At 43.4% G+C, this 12,178-nt stretch overlaps 1 protein-coding gene across 3 annotated transcripts in view; it reads right to left on the reverse strand.

The window, feature by feature from the left end:
* The window catches only part of podn (podocan), a 56,828-nt gene that overhangs the window by 38,770 nt on the left and 5,880 nt on the right, over nucleotides 1-12,178 (reverse strand). The gene's annotated exons all lie outside the window — the stretch shown is intronic.

Below are 12,178 nucleotides of genomic sequence, written 5' to 3' on the forward strand. Positions count from 1 at the left end.
TATAGGTTGCAATTTTCTGGAGTCACATTTGTTTCTTCAGCTGCTCCAATAATTTATCAAATGCCCCTTGATTTATTATGTTCATTGCCACAAAAGGTAGATGCTCTTCAACGTAAATCATATTTAATTTTTTTTACAAATTCAATTGCAGATTAACTCATTTACTACACCAAAATATTCATTAACCTATGAGAAATTTATGACTTCCCTATGACCACAATTTCATCCTGTAATCTTTGTGCCCTTACACATTCAAGGCTGTGTGACAGTTTTCCTGGTGGCAGTTATCTTTGGCTATACCTACTGTAAATTCTGCAATAATATTCCATTAAAATCTGTAGTGAATCACAATTTGGATAGTCAAAAGGAAATCTAAATTAATCCTACATTCAGCATTTAAGTTCGACCTTCCAAAATGCATCACTTCGCATTTATCCAGGTTGAACTCCATCTGCCATTTCTCAGCCCAGCTCTGCATTCTGTCAATGTCTCGCTGAAGCCTGCAATAGCCCTCGATACTATCAACGGCGCCTCCAACCTTTGTGTCATCAGCAAACATACTAACCCACCCCTCAACCTCCTCATCCAAGTCATTTATAAAAACTACAAAGAGCAGAGGCCCAAGAACAGAGCCCTGCGGGACACCACTTAGCACTGACCTCCAGGCAGAATACTTACCATCTACAACCACTCTCTGCCTCCTGTCAGCCAACCAATTCTGAATCCAGACAGCCAAATCACCCTGTATCCCATACCTCCTGACTTTATGAATGAGCCTGCTGTGGGGAACCTTATCAAATGCCTTGCTGAAGTCCACGTACACCACATCCACTGCTCAACCCTCGTCAACCTGTCTCGTGACTTCCTCAAAGAACTCAATAAGATTTGTAAGGCATGACCTGCCCCTCACAAAGCCATGCTGACTCCCTTTAATCACGCTGTGCTTTTCCAAATAGTCATAAATCCTATCCCTCAGAATTCTTTCCAAAACCTTGCTGACCACAGACATAAGACTGACTGGTCTGTAATTTCCAGGGATTTCCCTATGCCCTTTCTTGAAAAGAGGAACAACATTTGCCTCCCTCCAATTTTCTAGTATGAGTCCCATGGAGAGTGAGGAAGCAAAGATCTTCACCAGTGGCTTAGCAACCTCCTTTCTCGCTTCCCGGAGCAACCTAGGATAAATAACCTTGGAGGAACAGCGGGATCTTGGTGTTCAAGTGCATAGCTCCCTCAAAGTTGCCACCCAAGTGGATAAGGTTGTTAAGAAAGCATATGGTGTTCTGGCTTTCATTAACAGGGGAATCGAGTTTAAGAGCCGCGAGGTTATGCTGCAGCTCTACAAAACCCTGGTGAGACCACACTTGGAATATTGTGTCCAGTTCTGGTCGCCCTATTGTAGGAAAGATGTGGAGGCTTTGGAGAAGGTGCAAAGGAGGTTTACCAGGATGCTGCCTGGACTGGAGGCCTTGTCTTACGAGGAGAGGTTGACTGAGCTCAGACTTTTCTCTCTGGAGAGAAGGAGGAAGAGAGGTGACCTGATTGAGGTGTACAAGGTAATGAGAGGCATGGATAGATTCGATAGCCAGAGACTTTTCCTCAGGGCAGGATTGACTGCCACGAGGGGTCATAGTTTTAAGGTGTTAGGAGGAAGGTATAGAGGAGACGCCAGAGGGAGGTTCTTCACCCAGAGAGTTGTGAGCACATGGAATAGTTTACCAGTGGTAGTCGTGGAAGCGGAGTCATTAGTGACATTTAAGCAACTGCTGGACATGCACATGGACAGCAGTGAATTGAGGGGAATGTAGATTAGGTTATTTTATTTTTGGATTAGGATTAAGCCACGGCACAACATTGTGGGCCGAAGGGCCTGTACTGTGCTGTACTTTTCTATGTTCTATGTTCTATGGACTAATCTCAGCCTCTTTTCCATCACATTTTAAGAAGAATCATATTCTCAAGCAAAAATATTTCACTATTGCATCAGCTATGGTAAATACTTGCCCCCATTACAAGCGGCATCAGCAATAAAGCTGCTGTAAGTCATAGAAGTGTACTTGGTTCTGATAATACGCATGCTTCTTCAATATAATTTGTCTTTAATGTGATTGAAGGATTTAGGCCACTATTTGTACAGCATGAACTTTCCTTATCTGTATTGGCTATGATGCAATTCCAGCCCCATTACTTTAAATGGTGCAACTATTGTGTTATTTTCTTATAAAGCGAGATCACACAACAATGGAACTATCGCATTATGTTTTGTTCTTCAGAAAGGATTGATTTTTTCCCGTTCTTTGTTTTGTTTTAAGGCCTTTGGATTGCTTGACTTTATTAGTCAAGGTATTGAGTACAAGAGGAGGTTACGAGGTGATGATGACACTATTTTGATGCCTTTCCTAACTGGGCACTTCTCAGTACATTGCCTAAGCAACCATTCAGGTGCTTAAGCAGCAATTTGGGTTGAGAGCAGCAAAGTGACTACAGAAGTATCAGAGCTAAAGCCAAAATTACCCTCATCAGTCATTCATGTACTTACAGGTTCTAGTAAGACATACTGAATAGTTCACTGGAGTGAGGATAATAGCTGATTTTTCCTGTCTACATATGGAACACCAAAACTCATTGGAGCAATAGAAAAATAACAGTGCCCCTATATCCACCTGACTAATCAGTTCTGCACTAAATGCAACTTCAACCTGTTAACTAGTCATTATTGCACCTCAAATGCAGTGATATTGGCGCTCATAAACATGACATGTTTGACATAGAGAAATGGTAGGGTAACAACACCAACTTGCACGCATATAGCAACGTTATTGCAATAAAAATTGATTTATAGGGGATCAAGAGAACAAAATTTGATTCTGAGCGACACAGAAAAATATTCAAATGGGTGACTAAAAGCCTGGCCAAAGAGGTATGGTTTAAAGTGGCTTGAAGAAAGAGAGAGATAGGCAGCGAGTCAAAGGGATATAGTGAGAGAATTTTAGGGCAGGATCATAGCCACCGTGGATCATTTACATTAGGAAGTATGCAAATACTGAAAAAGTGTCGAGATCTCGGAGTGTTAGAGGACTGGAGGAGCTCACAGAGAGAGAGAAGTGTGAGGCCTTGGTGAAGTCAAAGATAAGAATCTAAAATTAAGACATTTTAGATAAGAAAAGGGTGATGGGTCACTGTTCCCTATGGTTTTTGCTGCTGCTGTGTGAATTTGAGGTTTGTGTGCGGCAGTGACTTTTGGAATTGAAGTCAATGTGCCAATACCAGCTCAAAGCTGCATTGCTGTGTGTGCATGCACCTGCTCCAGGATCCCACACATAGCAATTGGTATAGGCACACCAGTTTGTGGCATTGACTTTCAATTCCAGACATTGCTGCCATGAATGGATCTCAGAGGACCACACAGCTGGAAAGAAATTAGAGGGGATGCCTGTTGGCTTGCGATTTGCTGAGGTCAAATTCACTGAAAAACGGCTGCCAACTTAGATGCAACATTGGTGATGGGTGAACAGGTATCAGAGTTCCAGGTGAGGAGAGTTATGATCAGATGAGGAGGGGTCACGGCTCTCATCCATCTCAGTCAGTCACAACAAATGTGTTTTTTTTTTCTTTTTAGCACTGAGGTATCACATTTCAACTAAGCGCAGCAAACGTTAACTCTGCTTTCTCTCCACAGATGTTGACAAATTCCATCAATTTCTGCTTTTGTATCTTCCTAAAATGTTTTGCCCAGAAATGCTCACAGCATTCCATGTGTGATCTATTGAGAAAAGACCAGGAAATTTTCCTTGTGACTTTAATGCTGTCAAGAATTCTTTTTGTTGGACCTTGTGATTTGAATTGGCTGCCATATTTTCTTACACTGACTACACCTCAAGAGTAATTCATACCTTTAAAGAGAGTATAGCCTTTTGGCTAGGGATAGTATTCCCAGCCCTAAGCCAGAAGATTGTGGTTGGGTTTCAGCTATCCCAGGTGAACAGAAACCAAAGTGAGAACAGGAAGAACAACAACTTCTGCGCCCACACGTCTATGTTCCTGCGTACCTCTTCCAATTTCTGACTCAGCAGCCGTATCCAAACAAAAATACAAAGTAAGATCTGAGGAAATCTCCTCTGGGCATCGGCACAGTCAAATGCATTGGGCAAAATGCATTAGTGCTAACAGTACACATGGTGGTGTATCAGTCTCTTTGTTGTTTGATTGTTTGAGAAGAATAACAGTATGTCCAATTACTATAAATATACTTGCACTTAATACTTATTGTTTTCTTATTGAATTTGAATAGATTTATCTGATGGATGATCGTTTGAAGCAATGCCCAGATGGTGTGTAAATTTCTCCTCCTTGAAAAGATGAGGGATGATAGAATAACACTGAATCTTAATTCAACCACTCTGTAGTAATATGTTATACCTGCTCACCAGTCTTTGGGTAAAGAAGTTTCGTCTGAATTCCCTAGTGGGTTTCTTGGTGGCTAGATTCATTACCTCTAATTCTACTTGTTATCACAGAGGAAATGTTCTCTCTTTAGCACCAGAGTAAAACCTTTCTTAATTTAAAAAATCTCTTATAGATAATATTTCAGCAGTTTTTCAAGAGAACAGTTTGACAATATTTTCCTGATGTGTACACATGCCTTTCTGGTTTTGTCATTATAAATCTCCTTTGAACTGGTCAGGCTGAATAGTGTTTTTTTTGTAAGTTGTATCCCTATGTAATCCAATGTAAATGACAGAGTCAACGAGGTCCATTAGAAAATTATCCAGGTATAATAAGGAAATTTAAACAAAAATCACAATGACTCAAATCTATTCCAAAGCCGGTTAATAAAGTAGGAAACTAGGCACCAATCTTTTAGATAATACGAGACAGTACAAATGTCTGCCTCCTCCCTGACCAATGTCCAGTGTCCCAGTAATCTTTCTTTATGCTCTTTTGAATAAGAAATAAACTAACTGGTTGACTGAAAAAAAATGAAGTGATAAGTCTTTCTTTATATGTGCTCACAATATACAATCAATCCTTCCCCTGTGCATCCTTAAACTTGATGATAAAAATTTGCATATCGACTATGAACCGATCAGCTCTAAAATGCAGAATAGTAGTTTAATATATGTGCCTTCCCTTATTGTTCATTCTTTCTTCAAACTGCAGGATAGTTTAACAGAGGGGATCATATAAAGACAAGGATTCATCTGAGCTCTGGTTCCATGATCACATCCCATTTACATAAATGCTGGTTATGAAAGGGCCCACTACAGTTTGTAGTGAGTATAAAGTCAACCTACAGGAATGACTAGTGACAGTGAACTTAACAAAAATGTGTGACATAAAAATATCAAATGAAGTTCATGGAAAACAAAATAAAATGACCAAGAGTTTTGAGATGCCCTAAGCTTGTGAAGGTGCCATACAAATGCAAATCTGTCTTTTTTCTCTTTGTCTAGATTTCTAAGTTATCATAGGAAACCTGAATACAGATAATAGCAAAACAGTGCTAAAACTAATGTTACAGTCATTTTATTTGTCGTAAACTTTATCTGAACACATAATTCTAGAAAGGTTATACCTTATAAATATTGTTATCTTCAGTATTCAAAAAAATATTACTTCAAAATACTATTAAGTAGGAAAATAAATGCATCAGTAAGGGTGTAAGTTTGTACCTATAATTATGTATCGGAGGTTTCTGACTTGAAATTGTACAATTGTAAATTGCGTGGAATCAGTTTGAAATGACTGAGTAGTAAACAGTATATTTGCTACCAACAGAACCTATTAACAAACACAACATTCTCTCTTTTTAAAAATTTGTTTCTTTTCCTCCCTTCCATTTAATATTTCCCAGTAGCAGACAGTATTCATTAGCTGCACAATTCTCTGTCAACTTGCTCTAAAATTTTCTTGAGGGGCACAGGACCGCCATGTAGTAATTTCTGCATTCCTTCTGCTTTCTTTCAGAAAATGTACAGCATCAGCTTTGTGACTCCACTGACATAAAAGGTCTTTGTGAGAAATGATTAATGTTTTGTAAAAGTAACACATTTTAGGGCATCACACTTACAATGAATTGAATTCAAGATAAGATGTTTTGATATGATATGTACCGTATTAAGTACAACTATATCTTCTGCTATTTTACTTACCTCTCAAAAGTGAAAAACTTAAAAGAATAAAAGATTATATAACTACTGAACAGTAACTGTTCCAATATAGTAACATTCCATGAACACACTCTTGACAAAGGCAAATTCAGTGAAATAGATTGTCTCACATGCAAGCCTAGTAGCAAGAAGAACTCCAGCTTTTGGCTGTACCAGAGAGATGTAACAGCTTTCACCGCCAGATTCAAAAACCCCAAAAACTATTGAAGGCTAAATCAAAATCCTGGTTCTGTGGGAGCTTGACTCCATCCATTCAGGCTGCATCAATTGTTTCAAATCCCCCAAAAAAAACCAAAGCCTCACAAACTGTTTACTTTATTGGCATGGAGTAGATAGCTCCTCACTTATGGCTCCAAACCTGTCTTCCAAAAGAGCCACAATAAAATACACCTCGTAAAGCCATTGTATCATCACATCATTGTTGATGACATATGATACTAAGGCAAATGCTGCTCTTTGGCCTCAACTGGAGAATCTAGAATGATAATGCATTGTCTGCTTGGCAGTAATGAATACTTTTATATACTCAACTACTCCTCCAATTAGAAACATCATTTGAGCTTGCTGAGCTGGAATGTGGCATATACACTACATGTAATAGTGACCGTCCAAAGAGATTGTTTTTTAGAAGTTAACATTATGTTAGTTTTTTTAAAAATTGGTGAACCCAATTAGGGACATCAGTTGGACCTAGGTATGATTACTCTCAAACACACCTCTGACTAACTAACTAACCTTAAACAACTCATCATCACCCATTGACCTGACTTAATTAATCTGTCTCATTACATCACAGCTCCTCCAATCAGACCTAATTACTGCTTAAACAAGATTACTCCTCACCTTTGTCTCACCACTTGGCTACACAACAGCCAGATCTGACTAGCCCCCAAAGACTCACATTGACCCCCCCAAACCAATCTCACTGTCATTCTGAGATAATAAAATGTGAGGCTGGATCATCACAGCAGGCCAAGCAGCATCTCAGGAGCACAAAAGCTGACGTTTCGGGCCTAGACCCTTCAGAGAGGGGGATGGGGAGAGGGAACGGGAAGCGCACCGAAGATGGAGAGTAAAGAAGATAGATGGAGAGAGTATAGGTGGGGAGGTAGGGAGGGGACAGGTCAGTCCAGGGAAGACGGACAGGTCAAGGAGGTGGGATGAGGTTAGTAGGTAGATGGGGGTGCGGCTTGGGGTGGGAGGAAGGGACGGGTGAGAGGAAGAACCGGTTAGGGAGGCAGAGACAGGTTGAACTGGTTTTGGGATGCAGTGGTGGGGGGGGGGAGCTGGGCTGGTTGTGTGGTGCAGTGGGGGGAGGGGACGAACTGGGCTGGTTTAGGGGACGAACTGGGCTGGTTTAGGGATGCAGTAGGGGAAGGGGAGATTTTGAAACTGGTGAAGTCCATATTGATACCGTATGGCTGCAGGGTACCCAGGCGGAATATGAGTTGCTGTTCCTGCAACCTTCGGGTGGCAGCATTGTGGCAGTGCAGGAGGCCCATGATGGACATGTCATCTAGAGAATGGGAGGGGGAGTGGAAATGGTTTGCGACTGGGAGGTGCAGTTGTTTGTTGCAAACTGAGCGGAGGTGTTCTGCAAAGCAGTCCCCAAGCCTCCGCTTGGTTTCCGCCATTGTAGAGGAAGCCGCACCAGGTACAGTGGATGCAGTATACCACATTGGCAGATGTGCAGGTGAACCTCTGCTTAATGTGGAATGTCATCTTGGGGCCTGGGATAGGGGTGAGGCAGGAGGTGTGGGGGCAAGTGTAGCATTTCCTGCGGTTGCAGGGGAAGGTGCCGGGTGTGGTGGGGTTGGAGGGCAGTGTGGAGCGAACAAGGGAGTCACGGAGAGAGTGGTCTCTCCGGAAAGCAGACAGGGGTGGGGATGGAAAAATGTCTTGGGTGGTGGGGTCGGATTGTAAATGGCGGAAGTGTCGGAGGATGATGTGTTGTATCCGGAGGTTGGTAGGGTGGTGTGTGAGAACGAGGGGGATCCTCTTAGGGCGGTTGTGGCAGGGGCGGGGTGAGGGGGATGTGTTGCGGGAAATACGGGAGACACGGTCAAGGGCGTTCTCGATCACTGTGGGGGGAAGTTGCGGTCCTTAAAGAATTTGGACATCTGGGATGTGCGGGAGTGGAATGTCTTATCGTGGGAGCAGATGCGGCGGAGGCGGAGGAATTGGGAATAGGGGATGGAATTTTTGCAGGAGGGTGGGTGGGAGGAGGCGTATTCTAGGTAGCTGTGGGAGTCGGTGGGCTTGAAATGGACATCAGTTACAAGCTGGTTGCCTGAGATGGAGACTGAGAGGTCCAGGAAGGTGAGGGATGTGCTGGAGATGGCCCAGGTGAACTGAAGGTTGGGGTGGAAGGTGTTGGTGAAGTGGATGAACCGTTCGAGCTCCTCTGGGGAGCAAGAGGCGGCGCCGATACAGTCATCAATGTACCGGAGGAAGAGGTGGTGTTTGGAGCCTGTGTAGGTGCAGAAGAGGGACTGTTCCACGTAACCTACAAAGAGGCAGGCATAGCTGGGGCCCATGCGGGTGCCCATGGCCACCCCCTTAGTCTGTAGGAAGTGGGATACCTCCGGATACAACGCATCATCCTCCGACACTTCCGCCATTTACAATCCGACCCCACCACCCAAGACATTTTTCCATCCCCACCCCTGTCTGCTTTCCGGAGAGACCACTCTCTCCGTGACTCCCTTGTTCGCTCCACACTGCCCTCCAACCCCACCACACCCGGCACCTTCCCCTGCAACCGCAGGAAATGCTACACTTGCCCCCACACCTCCTGCCTCACCCCTATCCCAGGCCCCAAGATGACATTCCACATTAAGCAGAGGTTCACCTGCACATCTGCCAATGTGGTATACTGCATCCACTGTACCTGGTGCGGCTTCCTCTACATTGGGGAAACCAAGCGGAGGCTTGGGGACCGCTTTGCAGAACACCTCCGCTCAGTTTGCAACAAACAACTGCACCTCCCAGTCGCAAACCATTTCCACTCCCCCTCCCATTCTCTTGATGACATGTCCATCATGGGCCTCCTGCACTGCCACAATGATGCCACCCGAAGGTTGCAGGAACAGCAACTCATATTCCGTCTGGGAACCCTGCAGCCATACGGTATCAATGTGGACTTCACCAGTTTCAAAATCACCCCTTCCCCTACTGCATCCCTAAACCAGCCCAGTTCGTCCCCTCCCCCCACTGCACCACACAACCAGCCCAGCTCTTCCCCTCCCACCCACTGCATCCCAAAACCAGTCCAACCTGTCTCTGCCTCCCTAACCGGTTCTTCCTCTCACCCATCCCTTCCTCCCACCCCAAGCCGCATCCCCATCTACCTACTAACCTCATCCCACCTCCTTGACCTGTCCATCTTCCCTGGACTGACCTATCCCCTCCCTACCTCCCCAACTATACTCTCTCCACCTATCTTCTTTACTCTCCATCTTCGGTCCACCTCCCCCTCTCTCCCTATTTATTCCAGTTCCCTCTCCCCATCCCCCTCTCTGATGAAAGGTCTAGGCCCGAAACGTCAACTTTTGTGCTCCTGAGATGCTGCTTGGCCTGCTGTGTTCATCCAGCCTCACATTTTATTATCTTGGAATTCTCCAGCATCTGCAGTTCCCATTATCACTGTCATTCTGACTTGGCTACATCCCTACCCCAAGTACTCCTGAACAGAGTCTCCCTATCTGATTAATAAAATGTGAGGCTGGATGAACACAGCAGGCCCAGCAGCATCTCAGGAGCACAAAAGCTGACATTTCAGGCCAAACGTCAGCTTTTGTGCTCCTGAGATGCTGCTGGGCCTGCTGTGTTCATCCAGCTTCACATTTTATTATCTTGGATTCTCCAGCATCTGCAGTTCCCATTATCACTCCCTATCTGATTACCCTGGACTCATCTGTACACTTCATTCACCTCATCCACCGTCGTACCTCAATCGCCCTCACCCACTGCACTTACTTACTGACATCCCCCATTGCCTACACATGAATTCATACATCAACTCAAGCCATTGACTCAGATTCACTAACATTCAAAGGCTGTAGATTTAAACTGACCATACAGCAGCTGATGCTGAAGCAAAGAGGTGTATCTAATTTCCCTGACTCTGTTTCACTTTGAAGAAATTTCCCAAATTGATGTTGCACTGTACTTTTCTGGGAAAGCAGGAATTGGAAGCTTCTGAAGAAATGTGGAGCAGCGTCAAGCCAGGGGAATTTATGAGTGCACAGGCCATTTCCAGATGGAAAATCCAGGCCAAAAACTCTATTCACTCTTATTTTCAGAGACCTCTGTCCATCTCTGAGTAAAACACATAATTCTGATTAAGTGCTCCTTTGTAGTTGTACTCCTAGCTTTTAAAAAACATACGTATCTGTACCATGGATATTTCGGTTTGCCAGCTCCATTAAGTCCTACCATTTGAAGTCTGCATCTTTTCCAAATGAATAATCTCACAAATATTTATATTGAATTTAATCTGCCATCTATCTATCCACTCTGTTTATGTCTGCTTGACTGTCCTGTATTCTTTCCCACAGATTGCATGCCCTACAATCAGAAAACGCCAATATCAACCTCCTTCTACGTGCAAATCATCTGTATGAATGGTAAACTAACGAGGAGTCAGCAAAGATTTCTTGTCACACCACAAATCACATTCCTCCAATCTAGAAAATAATCATTAGAGATCGATAAAGGTCTATCCCCATGCACCTCGAGACACCCCTGTGTCTCTGCAAGCTCTTTAGTACACTGCTATAAAGTCTATATTCTGTACTTTTGGCTATCACTTCCAAAGTACCCACCTTGCAAGTTTTAGTCAAAACTTCTTTGATCTGGGAAAGGAATTAAAACAGCAACAAAAAGAAACAAAAATAATTCATGCTACTTCCTGCTTTCTTCACTTTGTGAACAAATGAATGCAGAATTACAAAGCTTTTTTTTAAAACATCTTCCTAAATGTTTCTTCAGGTCTTAAATGCTGACTTCAGAACCTTGTCATTGAGCGCTGACTACTTAATTTCCATGTTTTTGCATCTTATTAAAGTCCTGACTCAGCTTACTTGTACATCATTTCTGATTCTCTTCACCTCCACCGAGAAGCTAGACAGCATACACTGCCGACAAATCAGAGGGTACCTGATAGCTGTAGCTTGACAAATGCTTGCTCTGGTCAGTACACAGTAGTTTCTTCTGAGCAACATTCCTGCATGTGCCATGGCCACCAGTTTTCTTGACTTTTCATCTAAACAAGGAACAGTCAGCAAACCACCAGCCTTACCACATCATCATGCCTGCTCTCAGAACAACCTAAACACCATTTCAGCCCTTCAGGATTTCATTTTGGCGCTCAGGGCCACAAGTGACCTACATGATTATGCCAGGCGGCTTTTCATGTGGGGATACACATGCATCTCACACATCAACATCAGATTCATGCATGTAATAGCTTAGTTTGGCTTCTTAGCACTCACTCTCTTGAGCAATTATTTGGAGATCAGCCTCTGTTCACTTCACATTACTTTCTTATCACACACTTATTTCAACAATGACGTAAAGGTTACCAGCCTCTGTGCGAGTTGCATTGCTTTGTAAGCACATAAGGCTTTTCATCCTCAGTTATAGGCTATCAGTTTCTGGGTGTGTTTCATTACTCTTTAGTGCAGAAGGAGAGGCAAATAGCTTGTGATGTTGGGAAGCACCAAACAGTTAATCTTTTACTCAGACAGTGATTGTGACACATATCACTATGCACCACCGCGCTATGTTAACGTCAGACCCACAGCATATACCAGCAGTTTCCATTAAAAACACACCACATGTGCTGTAAACAAATGGTGATGTATGAATATCATATGCACTTACAAGTCAGGACCAGGAGTACGCCATTCACAACCTCACACCTGTTCCGTTATTCAATAAATTCATGACTGATCCGATTGTAACTTCAATCCACATTGATGCTGACTGCTGACAACCATTCAACA

The sequence above is a fragment of the Stegostoma tigrinum genome, chromosome 8, assembly GCF_030684315.1.
Source record: "Stegostoma tigrinum isolate sSteTig4 chromosome 8, sSteTig4.hap1, whole genome shotgun sequence".
NCBI lineage: Eukaryota > Metazoa > Chordata > Chondrichthyes > Orectolobiformes > Stegostomatidae > Stegostoma > Stegostoma tigrinum.